General features: G+C 54.4%; 1 protein-coding gene across 6 annotated transcripts in view; it reads right to left on the bottom strand.

Annotated features, from left to right (window-relative positions):
• Positions 1 to 23213, bottom strand: part of CASZ1 (castor zinc finger 1) — a 279324-nt gene that overhangs the window by 160657 nt on the left and 95454 nt on the right. The window contains exon 1 of one of the 6 annotated variants that reach the window (XM_066982070.1): positions 22049 to 22213. The exons of 4 other annotated variants lie outside the window; for them this stretch is intronic. The gene's annotated coding sequence lies outside the window, so the exon portion shown is untranslated. Of the gene's footprint in view, positions 1 to 22048; positions 22214 to 23213 lie in introns of those variants that run through there. One more of the 6 variants, XM_066982077.1, reaches the window with a different exon arrangement.

Genomic DNA, 23213 nt, shown 5'->3' with positions numbered 1-23213 from the left:
CACATCACCCCTGTGAAAACCAGTCCTCATTGTTGAGCATAAACCAGATGGGAAGCGAGAAATCCCTAAACACGGCACTTCTCCCAGGTAAAAGCAGCCCCACTGTTTGCTGGTAAAGCATTAACTGCAACTCCTTTCCCCTGCTCTGAGGGAATTGCTTTTTATTTTGATGAGGCTCAGCTGTCTTTCAAATGAACCACAGCTGAAGGTGACCACTGCTAATTTTTTTATCATCATTTTACGAACATGTTGACCTTAATTCACAAATGCTCTACAGAGTGAATTTCCTTATATTTTAGTTTTCTTACTCGAGTATTTCAGAGACGTGGATTTTTAAAGATGAGGATGAGAAGTTAACTCATAAAAACTTGCACTGGTTTAAAGCCCAGCAACCTCTTAACTATTTATTTTTATTTGTATTTTGTAGAAATTTGTTGCTAATCAATTTATACTGAGCCAAAATAATTACTTTCATGTAGGCTATCAGTTTAACCACCACATCTCAAATTAAACTGGTATAAATGTTTTGCATGTAAAGGGCTTCAGATTATATAATACAAAGACGTCTGCTACCTTCTCCCTTTTCTCAGCATATATGCTCCAGATTTAATTTGGGCATTTATGTGCTGGACAGTGGGGAAAAGTCAGCGTCACTTGTGCACTCGGAGGTCTCTGCTGTCGTGTTTACACTGCAAATGAAGTTTGGAAAACTTGTTTAAAGTACGCACTTTCTCCGCCAGCTCACTGTTTAATGGATGTTTTCCTTTCAAGATTTTTATTTATAAAGATCCCCTTTTGTTTTCCAAAACGTAGGGTTTACGGAGGAAACGTTCAGCCCTCAAATCATCATCTCCAGGCAAAGTAAGGCTGCTCAAGACGTTACCCGCTTATTGCGCACACACACCTCTACACGGAGATTCTTAATCTTCACCCACCCAAGATTAAGACAACTCAAATTATGAAATCGATACCAATACAAACAGCAACATCTATTACAGCTTCAATGTTTTCATTATATTTTTTTCTAAACTATTAAAGCGGTATGATTTTAATGTGATTGTTGTTGTTTAAGCAGTACAAATTCCCAGTTGTTTGATGCTGTGAGTACTTATGCAAATGCCCCACTTTCCTTATACAAACCCGTCCTTTGACTCCTCATGTGAGTAAAGAAAATATTTGAGTGTTTGCAAGATGAGGATCCATTTATATTTAAGGCTCCATTACTGATCAGGAGGCAGAGTGTCCTTAAGGTGGATATAAATTATAGTTATACTAATTTTAGGGCCCTTAGTCTCTGTCCTAGTGATGTAGCAGAAGAGCTTTTGAATAAAGGAGATTCTTCTCTCACAGCAGTTTCAGTTCTTTTCTTTCATTAACCAGGACCTATCCTATATATATATATCTATGTTTCCTCTCTATATGCATGTCTGAATACCTCTTTGAGGTTTAACACTCCTGCACCTAAGATTCAAACATAACAAATCAAAAATCATTTTGCAAGCAACTACAACAGGCATTTCCAGAAGTTACATCACATAACAAGTCATGCAATTAAACTTTAATGAAAAAATAAAAACAAAAACACCAAGAAGCCCCTAGTGCTTGCTTTGTCTTTTAAACAATCCATCATAAAAATGCAGAATGTTAAAATGGAAGCACCTCTGACTAAAGCTGTGCCGTAAACAATTTTTTCCTAATGAATTCCACCTCTTTACTCCACTGAATCAGCAGAGCCGGATGGAATTTCTCTCCCCTCTTCCTTCTCTCAGTAGAAAAAGGATGTAGTGCTGATAAAACTAGTAACCCATGAAGATCACTTCCCCGAGGTGAGATGCCTCCTGCCAGCACTCCTGCTCTCAGGGGGCCGCAGGCTCGCGGCTCCCTCCTCCCCGCGACGTGGTGCCTCTCTCCCAGCTGGCCCCTGGAAAGCAGCGGGACCTTGGGTGCCGTAACGTCTGAGCTGGGGCACGCAGGAAGAGCCTTATGGCAACTAGAAACGTTCATGCACGTGCATATTTCTCCTTGGCAAAAAAAGTACAGACCCAGTTCTTCCAAATTTCTAACCACCAGCAGCTTTGGAAGGCTTCAGCTGGAGCTGCAAGGGTCAGACACCTCTCCAAAATGGGTGCCTCGACCTCCATGCTCTGCTCCTCTTTTTTAACTTCACCTTCTGCTTATATTTTTCCACGCCTGCAAATGATATCCCTTTAAAATCAAACCTTTGATTCCATGTACGGTGAGATGGTATCATTCGATGAAAGGTAACTGTAGTTTACAGAAGGACATGAGAAAGGAAGGGGTTGTCATTTCCAAAATAATGTTAGGAAAGGAAAAAAGGAAACAGAAGACGGGTCACAGTTGGACATGGAAACCACTGAGGCCCAGGACTAGAAGAGACACAGGCACACGAGCAGATCCCCTGGCTCCGGCTCATCCACGTCTGCAGGAAAGGACTCGGAGCAGCAGAGAGGAGGTAAATTCAACCTGGTATGAAGTAGGACAGCTCTTCCTGCATCTGTTACACATTTTTTCTTAACGTTTGCATTTCTGTGTTTTCTAAAGTGTGCAACAGAACCAAATGAAATTAAGATGAGCTTTAGAATATTTGATGTAATTTATTTCTCACCAAGTTTTTCCCCATTGTACCTCTTTTGGACAGTAACATAACCGGCGTGACTTTTTGGTGTGACTAGCCCCTAAGCCATTACATCTGACTCTAGATACTGCAGAGAGAGAACGAAATCATTTAAAAATTAAAGTAAGCAAAATGCCCAATGGAAAACTTTCCTGGTCACATTTTTGTCTTTGAGAATTTTTTCCCTGTTTGTGTAAAAAGGAGAGTTCATTCGAATCAGTAACATTATTCCTTCCCCCACCTGCTAACGGGGATTTCAGTTTCTAACCAAGGCTGTGTTTCCTTAACATACAAAATAAAATGATTTTCAATGAAACCTACATTTGGATAGTTGTTTTTTTTTTCTTTTTACAGCTCGCTGTATTGTGTTATGAAATCAAACATCTGTCCCTGTGAAAGGAGCCTTATCTCACGCTCACAAAGCACCTCTCCTCCCAGCAGCTCCAGCGGGAGGCAAGGTCCGTGCCGGGGCCACACAGCGCAGGTGGGGAAGGCGGTGCGGCCGTGGGGCACAGCCGGGAGCACACTCTGGGGCACGGGGACAGTTCCCACTGCCGAGCGAATTTCCCACTCCTGTGCAAAGAGACAGCTCATCCTTACAGGCACCAGCTGAGGGACACTCGTAAATTACAACATTAAAGAAAGAAAGTCTAAAATCTCCTGCAGAGAACTGGTGGTGCCGCTGAACTACTTCAAGGTGTGGGGCAAAATGCAGGGGCCTCTCCGATAGGCAAGGAACACGTGAGGCACTAGAATTAACACCAATTTACCTGGGAAGGCAGTCAGGTCCTTCATTCCCAAAACTGTCCAAAGGAAGAGCTGCAGGAAATCTAGAGGCTACCCCCGGTTTTAAGACAAATGAGAAGCAGCCCAGGGCAGATGCAACGTGCCAGTCACCAGTGCCTGGGTGACGAGGACACGCAGGCTCTGACCACGTCCCCACCACGTCCCTCAGCACAAGACAACGCCGGCACGAGGCCGAGCACAGCAAAAGGCTCCCGAGCTGGCTTTCAACATGGTTTCGATGCAGGAACTGGAACGTGGCAAAGCCTCACCGTGCACGTTTGGCACTATGCAGAGCACGGAAAGACTGCTGTCCCCCCCGGGCTTCTTCCCAGACCCGCCTGGCCCTCTTGTCTCTTCCACGGACCACACTGCTTCCCCCAAGCTGAGCCTGCCATAGGTACAAAGGAGGCTACAGGCTCGGTGAGGGTGCAGGAGGTTGCCGGAGCAGCAAAGCCCCGTAGTGTGAGCAGGGAAGAAGAGATCCCATCGCGCGGGAGCTGGGCCGGGCTGTGAACTCTGCGATTAGGCATCTGGAAAGCCATCTGAGAAAGCAGGCTCGGGGAGGCAGTAGGGGACTGAACACCTCCTCCTCCCTGGGTGGCGAGCACTCCCATCTCAGCGTGCCCGGCCGCATCCTCCCGACCCCAGGTGTGAGACGGGCGTGCGGGGGCACAGCGGCCGAGGGCAGGAAGGAAGGAAGGGAGCTACAAGGAGGGGCTGGGGGAGCAGGACGAGGGAAACGAGGCAGGCGAAGACCGGGAGGCAGGTGACAGGTACAGCACTATCTGTCTCTATTGGCAGTATCTCAAAACACTGCTGGAAGCCACCTTGGACCAGAGAGCGAACCCGGGAGCCCCAAACTCTGGATGTGGGTGTGCAGTGAGCGCTAAATGACTGGCTAGGTGTCTCGCCAAGCAAAGCAGTCTCGTTCAGAGGCTGAACGCAGCCACAGGACAGCTCTAACAACTCCACAAGAGCTTTACAGTTAACCTAGCTCTCTACTTCCACATTTCCACTCCTGAGCTTTCCGGTTTCCTTGAGGACGGTCAGCGATGAGCCCAGAGCAGCAGCCTGCCACCGAAACAGAGCGAGCGAGAGAGCTTGGGGGCCTGGGGGTTCCCACGACTGCCTTCGCCAAGCCGTTCTTCCTGCCCCGAGCCAGGAAGAGCTGCACGGGGAGACCAAACCTGCCCTGCAAAGTCCCAAATCCAAGTCATGCAAATTCCAGCCTTCCTCCAAGCACTGATACCAACACAGGGACTCTGACTTCATCAAACAGATGAAGGAAATGGGAAAAGGAGGGGGGGCCTTACTGCCTACACACACCCCACCTCGGGCAATAGAGGGGGTGTGAATAATGGAGCAGGTTCAGCAGCCAACAGCGTTCAGGGTCGAGTTAGTAATCCTCTTTTTCCATTTCCGTTTGCTATTTGATGTAATTATAGTTTTTGATTGAAATCCACCCGGAGTGTAACCCCTCTGCGTAATGTACTGCTTAAATCCTTGGGTACACAACCACGCTGCTCCCCAGACTTGCCTGGAATAGGAAACCATTTCAATGCCAAAAATAAGTCTTTGCTTTCTTTGGTAACGCCCTCGGTCTTGGCTCAGCCTCTGCTTCATCCACCAAAGAAGAAGGGCAGGGAGTTTGAGGGCTGCCTGATGCCACCCATGGGCTAGCAGCTTCGTGCTAGAAGTTGAGCCTTCAAGAGGGTTTACAAACATCTGACGCTTCGTTAAAGCGCTAGGAGAGGCTGCACAGTGGCAAGAACACGAGCCCTGGAGCCTGGCCTCAATTTCCCAGTGGATTTGCTGCTCTCCGAACCACGAACACCAGCACGGCGAAGCTCTGTCCCGCCTTTGCGTGCAGTGCTTTCTGTCCTGACAAGGCTTCTTGAGGCTAAAATGAACAGATGATATTCATGATCCGAAGGAAAGCTGGGAGATCTGCCTGGCTGCACGATCAGATAGACGGAGCTGGTTTTTCCTCTCCAGCTCCCTCCGTACCACCTGGCCAGGAATGCGGGGCAGCAGCTAGACCAGCAGCCCAGGCACCAAGCGAGTGCCTCGGCGATTACAAACCACGGCAGGAGCAGCCTGCAGCAGCGCGACCGGGCTGGCAGCAGAGTCACTGACGCTTGGGGACAGAGACTGCCAGGGAACAAGGAGTGTTTCAGGCACCCATCAGTCTGTTACCAGAAGGAAAAGGGTTCTCGGAGGGCTTCACACCAAAATCGGGACCTCAGCCACCGTATGGGCAGGCACGCAACGCGTAGCCTTGCTCCAGAAAGGCAACCCATCCTGCGAGGTGGAGCCAAAAGGTGCCAGGACAATGACTGAAGGCATAATTTCACTCAAGAACCAGAAAAAAATCTTCTTTTCACCCATGCAGGAGAAACATGGTTCCCCTGGTGCTAGCATTGCTTGAAAACAGAGCTATGTGTGCAGGTCCGAAGACGGGAACTGGAAGCCTTCCCTAGGACCAGAACGGGGCCTTTGGCACTTGAAAAAGTGACATTACAGCTGCAGCTCTGCCCCCTCGTTGGCACAGGGAGAACGAAGCTCTCAAAATTACCTTGTGAGATTTTCAGATCCATTGCAGGAACTTGGAAGGGTCCAAGCGAGCTGCCAAGCGCTGGATGCCTCCACACCTGGAGACGCCCGGCTCCCGAAGGCACGTAGCCAAGCGGCGCAGGACCTTTGGAACCACACACAGCTCCTCGGCCCCGATTCCGTGTCTTTGCCCTTTACAGCATCATTTATATCAAGGCTAAGCAGTGGCTAAACAGTGTGATCGAACAGCTATGGCAAACAACTTTACGGAGGTGAAAGGGACCAGATAATGCGCCCATCCCTTTCCATTTCACACCAAGGGAGTCCTGCCCGAAGGAGGTCACTGAACCGGCAGCCTCGGGGACCGGAGGCACCTCCGCGGGCAGCGCCGTGACTCAGGGGTGAATCAGAGCCCGGCCGCCCATGGGCTGGGCTACGGCACCGAGACGACGACAGCGAAGCAGGAGAAGGAAACCAGTACAGGCGGCGTGAGCACGGGCTTCCAGGAGCTGGAAAGCAAAACCCACTCAAAGCCTCCGTGCTTCTAGGAACTCTGAGAGCATCCGCGGGCCCTGGTCACCATCGCCTCTTTCATCAGCAGGAGCTGTGGAGCCAGCATGGGGCACAGTGCGCCGCTCTGCCCCTTCCCGACGCTCACAACAGCTGAAGGGGCTCACCAGCAGACCTCGGCTTGCCCAGCAGCTCTCCCACTCGGCTCCAGCCCGTCCTCCCGGTGGTCCCAGGCAGGCAGCCCTTCTTTCTCCTATCAGACATCTCTGTCTCTCTGAAATATTCAGATGATTTGGTTTTGTTCTCCTCTCCCCCACATCAAATCCTCCCCCTGCTTGTGGAAGCAGTGGATTTCACCCAGGCACAGGAGGCTAATTTACACCCTTCAGGGTTTAAAATAGCAGTGGCGTAAATGAAAAGTCCAATTTCTTCAAATTTGCATTGTAAAACCATCCTTCAACTTCCTTGAAATAAATTTTACTATTTTATTAGTGCAAACAAAATGGTAATAAAACACTAATACAGCGCCTTGTATCCAGGGGAAGAGCTAAAATTAACATAGACCGAGCAGTGTTTGCTATTACATTCAATTACCTTTTTACTTGAGATTTACATTCTCATCCCCTTAATCTCCATAGTGGTGGCTTTGAAATCGTTCCCCACAGTCATTCCTGCATGTGGAATGGGCGGCAGGGAAGCCGCTCGCTCGCCACCACCGCTCCTGCTGCCAGCACCCCGGTGCCAGCCTCCTCCTCCCTCGAGACCCCCGGGCAGCTCCCCCGGCGCCCCCGAGCACCCCGGCAGCGCTCGCCTCCTCCGTTGGGCCCGGCTCTGGACGTCTCAACTCCAGACAAATCCACCAGCAGCGGCAATACAGCCCGTGTTGCGTAGCTGCCTTTCATCTGGCACTGGACCCTAGCTCTCCGCTCCAAGCCGCGGCGCAGACAAGTTTTATTATCTCCATTGTGCAGAGACAAAAACCAAGGCACGGGCTGAGGACCGGTCTGAGCGCGGTGGCTCAAAGCGTAAATCTGCAGGAGCGTTATTTTGTCGCCCAAGTATTCCAGCTTTCGCCTGGGACTCGCCGAGGTCAGGCTCTGTGCTGCTGTTGCTACCTGGGATCACATCCTGCAGCCCAGGGGGCTCAGACCCCCCGGCTCAGCACCGCTCAGCACCACCTTCAGGAAGAGAGCAGCCCCAGCACTGCCTGATGAAACTCAAGAGAACCCGTGCCGAAAAGGAAGGACGCCAAGGGTGCACCCCAAGGTAAATGCAAGGAATCTACTCCCCCAGTACCAGGGGAACGCATATTTGGATTTTCTTCGTCTATCATACCAGGCATGTCAGTGATTTTGGCCATCATCGGAGGGGCAACACTTCCTAAGAGACCTCCGGGAAGTGCAGCATCAGCCAGCACCGCTCCAGCTGCAGGCAGTGACGTTGGTCCTCTCCATTCTTCCTTTTCGTGCACTACGACTGCACACCCCTCTTACACACCGACTCAAAACACGTAACCTCTCTCCGGAGAGCACGGCCAGCACCTGCCTCGCTGATGATACAACTTCGTCCGCTCATTTTGACGCAGCACGTCGTGGTGCCCACGTGAGGTAGTGGAGATGAAGCAGCGCAATGCCCTTCCAGCCTGGCCAAGGAGAGACCCAACGGCCTTTCACCCCGGGCTGCTCACAGCCCCGCTATTGCTACGCACACGACACGTGGGCTCGGTGCCCCACGGAGCTCTCGTAACGGCCCCAGCCAAGCCCCAGGCTGCACAGGGCCCCGTGTGGCCCGCAGGGTACCCGCAGTACGCACCAGTGAGCTGGCTGTAACCCCCCTGCTGGAGCCCAGCCCCGCCAGAATCCATTTCGTCCCATACAGCACAAGGTCACTCTGATTTCTAGCGCCTCTCGGGCAGCTGTTCCACGATTCCCAATTCTTCTTTTGAAAGAACGTCATTGTGGGCGATGCAGCAGAGGTTTCAGGCCAACAACAAGCTGCTCAGAGAGTTCTCCTGTGACTGGGTCTATTTCCTACCACTTGCTGGTACAGGAGTCCTCTTGGCAGGATCCCTGACAGCTGCCTCCGAAGTCCTCCTCTTCTCATCAACAAACCCTTCGGGTTTCTGTTTTTCAAACCACGACTTGCGTGCCTGTCCTCTGAACAGCTCGTCTGCTCCTCCTGAATGGTGTGGTCCTTCATCCTTTCTTCCATCCTTCAGGATGGATAGAGGGGAAGGGTCTTGCATCAGTCAGCTAGATAACCCTACATTAAATCATAAATCCCCCCTTCCAAGGACAAAGGTGTCCGCAAGGAAACCTTTCATCCATCCACCTTCTGGAAGGCAGCACACAAAGGCCCTAGTGCAAACAGAACTATCACAAGACACCTGAGCAAAACAAAAACCTCAAACAATAACACGGAGGAAGAAGAAAGCTGCCCAGGAGCACAGGGCTGAGGTTGGTTTCAGCTGGTCTTCTGCCCCTTTTTTTCTGTTCTCTTCCCCCCGCTCCCCTGAACAAAAGGAAGTTTGTTGTCAGGCTCAAACATTTCCTGGGCCTTGTCCGAGTTCCACCTTGTTTTCTTTTTCTTTACTCCCCACCCTGTACAAATAAAGCAAAAACCAACTGGCACCACCTGTGATGAAAGGACAACGAAATGCAGAATTTTATCTTTTCTTTCTTTTCTCCCCCCCTCCTTTTTCCTGGCCAAGAGTTTTGGGCAAAGGACAAAAGGTATTGTTGGGTAAGCACAATTCCAGCGGCTGAGTCACGCTAAGACACCGAAGTGCTGGCTGCTGACGGGGTGAAGGAAGCCAAGCTGCTGCTCCGCGAAATGCAATGAAAACGCCGGCAGCACCGCTCCGAGCTCCGCCGGCCCCAAGGCACATGGGGCGAATAGGAGTCTTGCAGTAAGGAATCAAACCCAGCACAGATCTCTTCACCTGAGGAAATTTCTGGATGAAAGGCTGTAACGTAGAGGCTAGGCGTGCTCCTCCCTGAAGACCAGAGAGGTTGGGAAGGTGAGCACAAGATGGGTACGATCCCTACTTATGACACGGGAAGGCTTCGACGTCACCTGCTCTCCATCCGAGGCTGCTTTGCTTCCTCTCCCGACACCAGCCAGCCCCACGGCCCCTGCCCCACGCCACCTCCCTCCTGCTGCCCTCGCAGCCCCGAACACGGCCGTCGGGGCCGGGGGCTTCCAGGCTCTACCACCAGCGGGAAGCAGCAGCCCCTTGCTGGCTGCAAATTAAGCGGTGCCCCAGGCGGGCACTTGCTTGGAGCACGTTCAAAAGCACGCCGTAGACCCTGCAACTCAATGGTGCATCTGGGGGAGCTGGAGCACTGCCTGTTTGTTTATTTTATGATGCACTTTGGTCTCTCTCAGTTGCGCTGTTATCCTACACCTGTTCGCTCCCCTTTCTCCGGGCTGATAACAGGCAGTACGTTGTGCGGAGCGGGCGCCTGGCCTGGCTCCTGCTGCTCTTTACGAGGCACGTGCGCTTGGCTCCCGACTATCCGTGCTCAGGGTAATTTGCTTTCCTTCGGTGGGCACAGCCGGTTCAGCTCCGTGGGGAGCGAGGTGCCCATGTGGATCTGAACGAGAAGCATCTCCGTGTCGGTCGACCCTCCCCAGGGCAATCCCTGCTCCCTCCATCTCCCTGCCCACCGCTCCTGGACCCGTGCTTGTGCAGGGTGCTGGATCGCTGCCGCGTTCCTTCAGCGCAGCCCTGGCCTCTTTCAACAGCTCTGGCATCATTTCATGGCAGACCCCATGACACACGGAGGCGGCTGAGAACAAGGAACCATGCTTTTCCAGGAACGGAGAATCCAGATTTTCTGGTTTATACATTTTCCCATCTGGATTTGTTTTGCTGTTCATAGGGTAGATACCAGAGATAAGGCAAGAAACGTAAAGAAATATCAGAGCAGTGGCAGCCCCAACGGGCTCACATGAATTTCTTGCATGTCACAATCTCTTGTTTGGGCAGAAATTTGAATGCGTTTTCCAGCAGCAACACAGATAAACTGGCATCTCCCCCGGGGGCTGTTTCAGCTCTGCTCTGCCTACGGGTTCTGGAAGGTAGGAGCTGAGCGGCTCGGACATGCCCGCTCTCAGGACTGTCTCCACGAAGGCCTGGTAACTTCTCTGCCACTTGCACGGCAAAAACCAAAAGCGGCCGAGACTTCTTGGGGTGAAGCTCATTCGAAGAGCCTACAGACAAGCAGTTTATTGCTTGAAACAGCTGGAACGAAAGATCGTGTTGGGAAAATCCTGCACAAGCTCCCTAACGGCACAAGAAGGAACGAGTAGGTCATCCTCGCGTAACAGAACCCAGAGCTTCACCTCTCCTCCGCGGCACAGGGCCTGCTGGAGCCTGCCCTGCGGGGAAGAAGCCCCCAGGATGGCAGACGAGGGGCTGGGAGACCTCCTAAGCCCTACCTAGCTCAGTCCCTGCTCTCAGGGCAGGGCACGGGACCTGCCAGGGCCCCCCGCCCACCCCACGGCTCTGCGCTGCCTTCGTGCCACTGCTGGCAGGCAGAGGAGGGTGAACTAGAGCAGAGACGGGGCTGGACCCCGAGGGCTTGGCAGGTGAAGCAGCTCCAGGAGCGGAGCCGGGGGGCAGGGGCTGTGTACACTCATCCTCCCCTGCGCCCCGCAGCCAGGCTGCCGAATTTACACAGCAAGGACAAGTCGGGAGAGGCGGCGCGGCGGCTGTCAGCTGGGAGCCTCTGCACACTAAGCTCCCGGTTAAATGTTTTCATCAAAACCAGAGCGAGAAAGTGCAGAGCAAACAGCACCAATTAGAGGCTGGGATGGAGCTTCTGCCAGCGAGCCGGGGAGAGAGAGGGGCATGAGTCACCTTAACCCTTCGGGAGCCAGCGGCACTCCGCGGCGGGGAGGAGGAAGACGAGGAGGAGGAAGACGGGGAGGAAACCTGCCTCAAACCTTTCGCTTGCGTCCCCCTGTACTCGTTTCTGCGCAGGAAGCTGAGTTCAGGAGTGAGTGCTTGCTGTGTTCAGAGCCAGGTTATTCGCGCAGCCTTTCTCTCTCCGTTCCTGTACCTGGGGGAGCCTGAGCCAGGTGAGCTGCCTGCGCCGTGAAGATGCCTCGAGCTGGCTCGGGGAGCAGGACAGAGGCCCAGGCAGGACAGTGGCTGGCCGTCCCTCCAGCCATCCCTGCCTGCCAGCAAGCAGAAAGCGTCACAGGGGTTTTGCTGAAGGTGGAGGTGTCAGCGAGAGCAGCACGGCAGCACCCCACGCCTCCTTCCAAGACAAAAGGAGTTGTCTCAGACAAAACATCTCCCCATCCAAGCCACAACGAAATGCAGCGTAAGGGAGGGGGAAGGACCAGGCAGGTACACCGCTCTGCCCCCAGACTGCCTCGCCGCTGCTCATTGTCCCATTTCTTAACATTTAAGAGGCGATCACAATTCAATTGCATTCTTGGGCTGAATTCCCTTTCACTGCAAATAACCCATTTCTGTTTGCAGCAAGGACTGAGCACCGACACGCCAGAAGTTCAGCTCTCTAGGAGCACCGGAGGCTGTTGCAACATTACAGGTGCTCGGGGAGACCGGTCCCTTCTGCGGCAACCAACTCAAGTCGGAGCCAGGCCTCTCGCAGCCGCTCACGCAGCCACCCACGGCCTCCACCTCAGCACCGGGCTGCGCAGCCCTGCAGGGAGGGCCCCAGGCTGTGCAGGGACCGAATCCTGCCCCCCTGGCGCCGGGGGCAGCAGCACGGTGACAGCTTTGGGCAGCTTGCTGCGAGGGGGTCTCCCTGTAACGCGGCGAGGGATGGGACGGCACAGCAGGACCTGCTGCTACCGAGATCCAGAGGCATCCACCCATGGCAGGAAGGTAAAAGCTAAGGGAGGATAAAGTAACAGCAGCTTACGTGGGCGAGACCCCGTTCAGTTTAAGGGGCAGGAGGGCTACGGGTGGTGCAGTCCAGGACCCAGCACTCCACAGTTACATGGCCGAAGCCGGGGCCTCCCGAAGTTGGGAATTTCAAGCATACCACGACCACTGGAGCAGACGGTTTCAGATCCTGCTGAGCCAGCTTGTGGCTGTGTTCAAAATTGAGTAAATTTACAGCTGTAAGCTGGGAGTTTATACAACCCGTAACTTGTTAGGGATGGCTGACCAAGCCAGAACGATCGCTCCCCAGCCGACAGGGCTCTTATTGGTTAGACCTTTGAGTGCCTGGCAGATTTTATTATTTTTCTTTCTCTTTTTCTTTTGCATTACAGAGGGGGGGTTGAGGGGGAAAGGACAGGAAATATTTATTTTTGTTCCTTTCCTCTCCCAAGACAAATTGAAATTAGATCTCAGGCTTAATCCACCACGGACCCCTCAGTGCATCAGCGGGGGACCGCAGCACACCCCGAGACCATCTCCCTGGACAAGGCTGGTGCATTTTCCTCGCTCCGTGCAGCGTTGCAATGTGAACAGCTCCAAAGGACTCGGTGAATTATCACCAGTTAGGAATTATCACCAGTTAGCCAGGCTGCTCTCACTGCTGGCACCTTCTGCACGGACACTTCCCCCAGTTCGTGCCAGTGCCCAGACCCCCTGAAGGCTGCTCTGCTCCAGCCTGGGCTGCAAGCAGACACAGCCTGAGCTGTGAGAGCTGGGTGCAAGAAGCACAGCGCCCTGCAGAGACCTCCCCCGGCTCTCCTGGGCAGGAGCAGTGTCAGTCCTCAAGTGGTCTGAACCCGGACTCACAAGCAGCAGCACAAGCAGCCCGCCAAGCAGCAGGCAGGCAGCGAGCAGCGAGCGTAAAGCAGGACTCCAGGAGCCCTCTGATGGGAACGAAATCAGCATCACTCAGTGCCTGCAGCGCGAGAGCTATCCAGTCGCAGCAAGGCACGGCGCTCACACGCACGGAACAGCCTCAGCCTAAAACCCTCTGTTTTTATTACAGCCCAGTCCCAGATCTTGTCTGAAAGGCACTTTTAGCAGGAATCCCAAACACGATCAAACTGGGTGAAGGGCTGGGGGCTCTCCTGGACTCCGTCTCGTGTGTGACCGCGCCCAGACAAGGACACGGACCCAGCGCTGAACAGAGGGACGTGTATGCACCTCACCGCTACATCGCCGCGGGCGCTCCGCTCTGCCTGGGGAGGATGCAGTTTTTTCCAGGACGTGGCTCGGGAGCATTAACGCGTCTCCCCTTTACCCCCCGCTCTGTCCCGAACACGTAACAGCCCAGAACATCAATAGTTTACACGAGTTAAAGAGCCAGCTGGGGCTTTAGGGACTCACTCAGGCAGGATAAAGCACTCTTTAGCATCCAGCCACCATGTACGGAAATCAAGTACACGGGGACCTTTAGTGAAGTCTTAAAGGGGAAACTGGAAAAGGGGAGATTTCCTCTCTCCCTGCTCTGCGAGCAGGGATCACGCTGCCTGCTGCCGCTCCCACAGTTTAAAATACTTAAGTCCTCCAAGGTGCAGCTTAATTTTCTTTTTTAAAAAAGAAAAGTGTCAGTCTAATTAGATAAATCCTCCGAGCACGTGGCCCGGAGTTCGTCATGGAAATTAACCTCCTTGAAAGATCACAGTGACTGAAATAAGAAACTGTGTGTTTTGGCATAGTGCAGTGAAATGGGAGATGCAGGCTGCATTTCATACACCTTCCCTTTCATAAACCTGCCGCTTCATATCTGCCCTACTGGCCCTGAGCTCGGCACCGAGACTTTATCTCCAAACTCCTGTTTGCAAATCGCTGCCGAGAGGTTACAATAACCCCGGGGAGAGATTTTGCTGGCTCACCAGTGTGAAAGGACACTGCTCCCCCGCTATAAAGCCCGGCCGGCCGGAGGCACCGGCGGAGGGAGGGGCTCGCCACCAGCAGCCCTCCGAGAGGATGCTCTGCAGACACGGCCGCCGTGGGGAGCCGGGCCGGGAGCCGTTTGCCAGCCGCATCACCCAGCGAGCAGGCGAGCGAGGTTCTGCGCAGCCCTCGCTGCCCCCGGCACGGGGACGGGCTGAGAAGGGCGGCAGGGAGTGAGCTTGAGGCCACGAGCCGCGATCGCATCGCTCGGCTTGCATTTGTGCCACCTACGCTCGCGTTGTTGCTCAGAGGGCTCTGCCTCGCCACGCTGGGAAAGGCGCGGGGCTGACGGGGAGTAAAACACCCTGCTCCCTTTGCTTAGAAGCAAAAGCAGGAAAGAAACAAGTGGCTGAGCAGCGACAGCCAGCTGCCACCTGCACCTCCCAGGCGAGGCCGGGCCAGGCCCAGGCGGGTTTGTGCCGTCGGGTACCGCGGGCCGGCCAGCCCCGCTCCCGCTAAGCATCCTTCTCCTTGCTAAGCTCCCGCTGCACGCTGTCCTTTCAGAGGATTGCGCCCAAAACAGAAAAGCCCCCCAGAATCTGCAGCGTTCACCTCCCTCCCTCCTTCCCGAGCACGACGGATGCTGGCACACATGGCGCCATGCCGCCCTCCCTGCTCCCCCAGCCCCGGGACCGGCCCCGCGGCCAGAAGGACGCGGGGCAGCCTCAGAGCCCAACTCCGAGGTGGCTTCTTGCACTGCCATCGGAATGACAGGCCCCGTGGCTCCGAATTTGGAACCAACTTATTTTACTTCAACACAGCGTCACCGGTGGCAGACGGAAATCATGATACCTGCTGGGGAACACCACCCCAAAATGCCACCGCGGGCAAGGAGCCGCAGGTCCCAAACCGCTAACAGCTCTGCTGACACCGGGCCTTCTCCTACCGTGCCGGTTACACACGAGGCCTCCGCAGGCTCCCGCACCTCCAGCCCTCGGCTGGCCCGGCTCAGACACACGCGAAAGGCCCTAGCTGACACCTCGCCCCCTGCCATCGCCTGAAAGGCACTAGCTTTTGTCAGTCTCGCCCCCTGCCATCGGCCGGGGCGAGCGTGAGGGGCTGCGGGCAGACCCCTGAGTCCGAGGGCCCATCCCTCCTCGGCCCAAGCCATCCGCGGTCTCGGGGCGGTTCAGGAGGCAGGGGGTGCACAAAAACTGCACCCGTGCCCCCTGCTGCTGCCTGCAGCTCCGGGCTGGGGCACGCTGGAAGGGCACTACCAGAGTGACCGGGATGAACTCAGCCCTAATACAGGTCCCTGGTGGTTCCCTGCCAAGTACAGGCAAGCCCCGCAGTTCTATTACTAATAACTTAATACCTAATAATATTACCAATGTAACACTTAACCTTGAAGCCAAGCACCAGGGCCCAGAAAATCAGCATTTAGCAAGACTTCGCTTCACCGTACGTGGCTTCTCCTCCAGGCCAACTGATCACCACCCCTTCCCACCTGCCCCGAGGTACGCAGAGTCTCTTAAAAAAGGCAAAGATCCTACGTTAGCCAGAAGCTCTGGGCTGAACCAGAGAGAACGCAGACTGCGGGAGGAAAACCAATTCACATGCCTGTAACTGGGCTTGAGGTAGGAGAGCAGAGAGAAGGAGCAGCGGGCATGGCTGCGGGCACAGCACCTTCCCTTCCACCCCAGCACAGGAAGAAGGGCTCTGCCAACCCTCAAATATTTTCTCCAAAAGGCACACGTGCACCCTTCGGGGCGCTGACATCCGCCTGGAGAGGGACGGACCTGGCGGCGCAGGCAGGTTCCCGACTCCTTATGGTGGCAGCAAGCAGCCCGGCCCCTGCCTTCGCCTCCCCGGTGCCTTCCTTGCCACTTCTGCACGGGCTCACAGCCTCCGACACGGCTGCAGACGGGCTGCCAAGGAGGCAGCGCGGCATCTGAATCCTCGGCGCGTTCAAAGAGCTCTCCGCGTTTTGCTGCCAGCCTGAAGTTTGGATGAAGGAGCCCACCAGCGGGAGTGAAGGAGCTGAGCGCCTCGCAGGCAGCCACCTAGTGTCCGCCGCCGCTCGGCCGCATCCTGCCCGCCGAGGCACGGCGCGGGCAGCGGCTTGGTTGAACCGGGAGGAAGAGAAGGAGCCGTGGCGCCCAGCGAGGGCGAGCTGGAGGGGAGCTGGGCACGGGGTGGGCAGGGAGGGAAGCGGCGAGGCGGCACGGTGCGAGGCGAGGCATGGCCGGCTCGCCAACCCACGCGGGACCCTCCAGCGCGAGGGCAGCGGGCGCCTTCCTCCTAGCGAAGTTTGTTGGAGACCACCGCGGGCCCGCAGCTCGCCCCACAGGCCGGCCACGGTCCCAGCCGCCTCTGGGATGCCAACTTGGAGGCAACTTTCCCCGGTCCAGGCCCGCGGGACAAAGCCCAAGCCGGAGCCAGGCGCCCCACCGGCCGTGCCCCTTCCCTGAAACCACTTCCATCCACACCTCCTCCGCTGCCCCCGCAGCAGCCCCCTCCTCCTCGCTCTCTTTCTCTGTGTCCTCGAGACTCCTCTCACCTTGAGGAGTGTTAGGATTACCCAGCATTTACACTCAATGCTCCTCTTTATTCCTTAAGACTTATTAAGAATGATAATGAGCTCCAAAGCAGTGACACGTCTCTCTCTCTCCCCCTCTGTCGCTCGCGCTCTCTCTCTCTCTCTACGTGCCTTTTCCGTCAAAGGCACACAGGACAAATCCGACCAAAAAAAAAAAAAAACCTGACAATATGGATCAAGGACACATGAGGATTTATATTCTACAAATCCAGCCTTTTTTGTTTTTATTATTTCTACTCCAATCCCACCCCCTCCCCTTCTCCCTCACACTCTCCCCCCTCTCCCCCAGCCCTCTCGGACTTTGAACGAGAAAGAAGAAGAAGAAGAAGAAGAAGAAGAAGAAGAGAAGAAGCAAGCTGCTTGCCTGGAAAACCTCGTTAACGTGGAGCTCTTAAACGGTTGATTAATTTTAGCAAAATTTACGATGCGCTCTTGCTTTTCTTTGAAGCTGCAGGGTTCTCCACCAAAAGCAAGTGAACTTGGAGGTCCCTGGCACGAGCCCGCCGCCCCCGACGTCGGGGTGCCCGCGGCAGGACGGAGAGCCCGGGGCACGGCGTGGAGGCACTCGCCCTGCCGGGTGCTCCAAGTGCTTCGATTCAAATCCCTTTAGCGCAGCCTAACAACCACGACCTTAAGCTCCCAACTTCTGGCTGTTTAACTGCCCACGAAGAGTTTTTTAAAAATCACTAGCCGGTCCTCAAAAAACAAAAGGCAGGAGGGAAACAGGAGCGCCCGTTCCTGAGGTCTCCCCAAGTTGGAGCTGTTGGTGCCACACAAGCGCCAGGCTCTCGGCTGCGTTAGAAGCATCAGGGCTCTCCCACAGCCACCTTTAAACCTGCTGCGTTTCGCCAGAGGGAAAAACCGAGCCTAAGGAAACGCAATATAGAGATTTATACGCATCCTGAACTATACTTCAACATCTCGGCCGTCTCCCCAGCTTCCTCCTAGCCACTATTTGCTTTTATTCTTTGTCTCCCTCTGCTAGGCTCTGTTTTTCTGATATAGACATCAGGAGGTTAAGGGCTCAATTATCAAGTCTGTTGAATCCTCAGCTTCGCGTTACTTAGGGTTTCTCTGCTGCTCTTTGGAAACTACGGTGCAAAATCCCTTTCTTTCTTGGCTTTCCTTTTTCTTAACCCGCACCGTCTGCTTCCTACACGCCCCACGTGCGAACCCACAGATCTATCTGGGCTGGATGGAGAGAAACCATGCACTGGTTTGGGAGGCAGGAGCATTAATAAAAATAAGCCTGCGAGTGCCTAGGCAGGCTGAACCTGAGGCATTTGCGATCTTGAAACCTAAAGTAACATCCACATGGAATTCACAAAATATGATTCGAGTGGTTCTAATTAGCCCCAGTCTGTGGAAAAATTGGAAGGAAGCGGCTCTTTGATTAATGTTACAAACCAGAAAGGAAACAGATTTTAAAAGTTAAAGTAGCAGCATTGTGGAATACAGAATCATTACCAGCATACATTTACGATACCTGCCTCAATCAGATGGGTTGGGGTTTTGCTTTTAGGGTTTTTTTCCTTTTTGCTTGAAGAAAAAAGGAACATGGGATGCGAGTAAAAGCTTTTGTTTATGGAAGTGTGCGGCGCTTTTATCTCCCGAGGAATTTATATAGCTGGACCGTGTATAAATCCTTCGGAAAATGAAATTAGCAAAAACAAAACAGGAGTGAGGGTGCCGGTGGGCGGGGGGGAGAAAATCACCACCTCAGTAAATCACAGCGGATAACCAGCCCCTGGCTCGGACAGATAGCAAATTCTGCTTTAATAGGAAGAAACAGAGTTGGGAAGGGAAAGGACAAGATCCATACCTGCAGCAAACTCCTGGCAAAAATGGGGGTCTATTTGCAATAAGCTTTTGAAAGTCACTGTGCAAGTTTGTTTGGGCTTGAAAAGAAAAAGGAAATAAGTTTTTTTTTTCCAGCTAGCTTGATTGTTTTGGGTGGAGCTCAAGCGTGTGTGTATATATGCCGTATATAAAAATGAATTACTAATTCTTTCCTGGAAACTGTTTGAATTACAATCTGTAAGATACAAAAACACACCTTTATTTTAACACTGATTTTAATGCAGATAGAACGGGGGGGGGGGGAGGGGGGAAGAGCGAGGGAAATGTTTTTTTTCCCAGTGCACAGCAAAACCCTTAAGCGAGAATAATTCCTCCCCACACATGTACGCCCAGAGCCACGCACACGCTCTGCTCAGCTGCACAGCCACCAACTGAACTCCAGCTTTCAGTGGCTTTTCCCTGTACCAAGGCTTCGCTCTGAAACTGCGAGAATGACAACGTCATGTGTGGGGAAAGCTGACACTTGGAGCTTTTAAAAAGAAATGAGGAAAAATAAGCTGTTGACTTCTTGGTTAAAGTATTTTCTTGTTCTAACTCATGTTCTTATGTCACTGGGCTAAAAAAAAAAAAGAGAGAGAGGGAGAGAGAGATATGACTTTCCTTGAATGATCTGTTTAACCTAAGCCAGAGGAAAAAAAAAAGAAGTCATTAATTACTTATGTGAGCTATTGCTTCTGAAAGACAATAAACCTGCCTGGTCGCCATGGATATGACATATTTGCTCTGAAAACAACACAATAATTAGCAAAGGGGAAAGATACAAGGAGAATATGCAAACTCCTGAGTTTAAAGCCATAGTGTTTCCTTTTTTCCCCCTCCTCTTTTTACTTGACAGAGTCAATTCTGTTTGCAATTCAAATCAAACAAATAAACAGAAGATTTACAAAAAAAAATAAATTAAATGATCCACCACACTCAGAATCACAGAAAAAAAAGAGAAAAATTAACGAGGAAAAAAATAGATAAAGTCTAGTATGGACAGCTCATAAACCACCTAGGTGTTTTCCATACGCACGTATATATATATGTAAAATATATGTATATATCCACAAACACACACACAAATATATTTGAGTTATAAGGGCTCCACGCACTATTTCCTCTGGGATTATTCCTTTATTTTTAAGATGAGTGTAGAAGCGTACCGAGAGGAAAAACGTCTCTGGTTCAGGCAGGGGAAACCTTCTGAAGAGGCACCATGAGAAAGTACAAGAAGGGCTTTTTGCTACGTTAAGCACGCAGCGTGCTGGTAGGATTTTCTCTGCAAACCTTTCAACTTTCCTCCAGAAGACGAGCAAAAAGCCCAGCTGGGGCGCACCGTCCGTCAGCCTGACCAGCACACCAGCCCAGTACGAGTTCCACAAATTTTAAACACCACAATTTTTCCTTCTCTCACCTCAATTACTCTGTAAGAAGTGATACCGCAGGGAATCACATGTAAGAACGCGATGGATAAGTTAGCGAATACCCGAAAGTGAGTTACATGCAGAGAGACTTCTCTAAAATAATTGATAAACGTTGCGGGGAAAATGTTTTTGAGATTTCTCTCTCATTAAGATGAGACAAAGACTATTAAAACCTTCTCTAATGCGATTGCTTTCTGGATTCTGACCTTCCACGTTCGGAAACCAAGTAATAAAAACACCCTAACAAGCACTTTATCTTTAGGGATATTTGACTTTGAACTTATTTTAACATTAAAAGGACTTGGGAGGTATAAAAATAACAATATAGTTGCCACAAGTTTCTGCTGTTGTTGTTGTTGTTTTCACTGCTACAAAAACCTTTAGAACAAAATAAGCAGATTAAGGAAACATCCCCCTAATTTAACAGGCTCTTTTTCTATTTTTTTTAAACAATAGTTTTTAGCTGGACGCTTTGATCTTGAAAGGGTTCTGCTATCTCGTGTGATGAGGGGGGAAAAATGATCTGTTTTAAATGATGATGCAAAAAAAGGATCAAAGCCCTGACTTTCTGTTAGCCATAATAAGCTCTGTCTTGCACAAAGCCTCAACTTCAGACTTCAGTGCATGGAACATACAGGAGCCCAATAAAAGCACCGAAAAGGTACAAAGTCTGCAAACAAAAGGGGACACTGCTCCTTTAAACGTTTTAGTGCATATGGAGTTTGATTTCTGAAAGAGATCAGTTTAACATCTCCATAGAAACCAGCAACAGATTATCATCAACAGAATAAATAACTAGTCTAATAAATTAAACAGGAGGCATAAGATCTGGAAACTTGATTACCGAAGTTCAGCAATATTCCCCCATAAACTCTTCCGAGCCACCTTTCGGGTAGCTAACAAGGTGGCAGCAGCACATAAATAAAGGGGAGGCGGAAAGCAAGAGGCAGGACTCCTGGAAAGAAGTCCCAAAGCTTCTTTTTTTTTTCTTTTTTTGGGGGGGAATTGTTTTAGGGTTTTTAGGGTTTTTAGGGTTAGGGCACCTGGCGGAGCCGGCGAGGGGACGGGCGCCTCGGGGGAGCCGGGGACAGCGGGGGGCGGCCGGGGACGGCACCGGGGGACGGGACCGGGAGCCGGGGGGGGGCTCGCAGGGGGCTGGCGGCGCGGCCCCGCCGAAGTTTCCCCCGCAGGTGCCCGGGGGGGTCCCGGCGGCGGTGTCCGGGCGGGGAGCGCCGCTCCCGGTGCGGCCGCGGCGGGCTCTGAGTGACGGCCCCGCCACCTGTTCGCGGCCCCGGGCAGCGGCTCCCCGGCACCCCCGGCCCCGTGCGGGACCCCCCCCCGGGGGGGGGAGAAGGGGGCAACGAGGGGGCGAGAGAAAGGGGGCGGAGGGGGGGGGGGGGGAGGACAGAGGGGAGGAGAAGGGGAGTGGGGGGGGGGGGGGGGGGGGGAGAAAAAACTTCCTGGCTCCGGCTGGCAAATCAGCTGCGCATTCTGCAAATGCCACCGGGTAAAAATAACCTGCCGCTCGCTGCAGCGGGGGGCCGGGCACCGGCTGGCCCCTGCCCGCCGGGGGGCTGCGGGGGTCCCGCGGCGGCGGCGGCGGCGGCGGCTCGGCGGAAACTTCCCCGGGCGCGGCTGGGCACGGCGGGGCTGGGCTCCGCTCCCCGAGCTCCGCACCCCGAGCTCCGCACCCCGTCCCCCCCTTCCCACCCCCCCCCCCCCAAGCCCCCCGGACCCCCCGGCCCCGCCGTTCCCCGCGCTGCCCCCGGCTCCGCTCCCTGCCGAGCCCCGCGGGGCGCTGCGGGGCGGTGCGCGGCGGTGCCCACCTGCCGGCCGCGCGTTCCCGGAGCCGTGCCGAGCCGAGCCGTGCCGGGCCGGGCCGGGCCGTGCCGGGCCGGGGGGGGGGCGGCGGGGCTTACCTGCACTTGGGCTGCTTTGGTGACTTTGGGAGCGCGGGGCAATGTGCGTGTGTTTGGGATGCGGGCGGCAGCGCGCATGCGCCATCAAACTTGCCCTGATCCCGGATTTTTTCCTCCCCGCGCCGCTCCGCTCGCTCCGTGTCCCTATCGCTAACGGGGGGGGGGGGGGCGGGCGCGGTGCAAAACGCGGCCCGGATTCCCCCGCCGCCTCCTCGTCCCGGCCCGCCCGGAGAGAGGGGATTGGGGGGGGGGGGGGGGGAGCCGGAGGGGAGGGAGCCGGCACACGGAGCGGAGTCGGGCGCCCGGCGGGCAGGGCAGGCGGGTAAAGGGAGGGGCGCCCGCAAAACCCGGACCGGATCGCGGTGCGCCGGTGAGGGGAAAGGGAGCGGCGGGGTGCCCGCAGCCCGGCCGGGGCCCGCAGCTCCCCGGCCCCCTGCCCCCGGGCTCGGCCCCGCCGGGCACTGCGAGCCCCCGGGCAGAGCTCCCCTGCTTATCCCGGTGCCCCGCCCGCCTCGCATCCCCAGCACTACGGCTAACGCGGGCACGGAGCCCTTCGCTCCCAGCCGCTCTCCCTAAGCACCACGTCCAGCGCCCGGGCTACAAACTTCGCAACTTTTCCTTCACTCACGTTCCCAGCCCGGATCCTGTCAGGCTGCGAGCAAGGCACCCCCTGGCTGCATCCCCGCTCCCCCCGCCGCTGGTACCCGCCTGGCCGGGGCGCGCAGCGCTGCCCTGTGCGGGGCTGGGTCCCGCCAGCACCCCGAGGAGCAGGTCTGAGAGCCTGGGGCACCCCTGCTCTGGGCCAGCACCGGGGGACGCCTCTGCAGGAGCAGAACCGAGGCTCCCCCTCCGTGTGCGTGCACCTGGACGGCCAGCCGGCAGGCATCCCATCTCTGTGCTCCGGAACCAGGGGATTTCAGTTCTGCCTTCTCTATCTCAGCTGCCCTTCGTCCTACCGCGCCATTAACACACACCAGAGCTACGGGCGCAGGTTCCGCGGCCGCACCTCCGCCACACCATCCACAGCAAGAGCCAGGGCTCCCCAGCACCCCGTGGCACACAAAGGTACCCCACGGCACCGGCACCACCGCCTTCGCACGGCTTCGGCCCGCGGGGCTGAGCGCCGCTGAAGGCGGCTGCCTCCGTCTCTGGCCTGCAGGATCCG

Source organism: Anser cygnoides, chromosome 23, assembly GCF_040182565.1.
Source record: "Anser cygnoides isolate HZ-2024a breed goose chromosome 23, Taihu_goose_T2T_genome, whole genome shotgun sequence".
NCBI classification, from domain to species: Eukaryota; Metazoa; Chordata; class Aves; order Anseriformes; family Anatidae; genus Anser; species Anser cygnoides.
The sequence above is the reverse complement of the archived record's forward strand: the minus strand, read 5'-3'. Positions and strand labels throughout refer to the sequence as shown.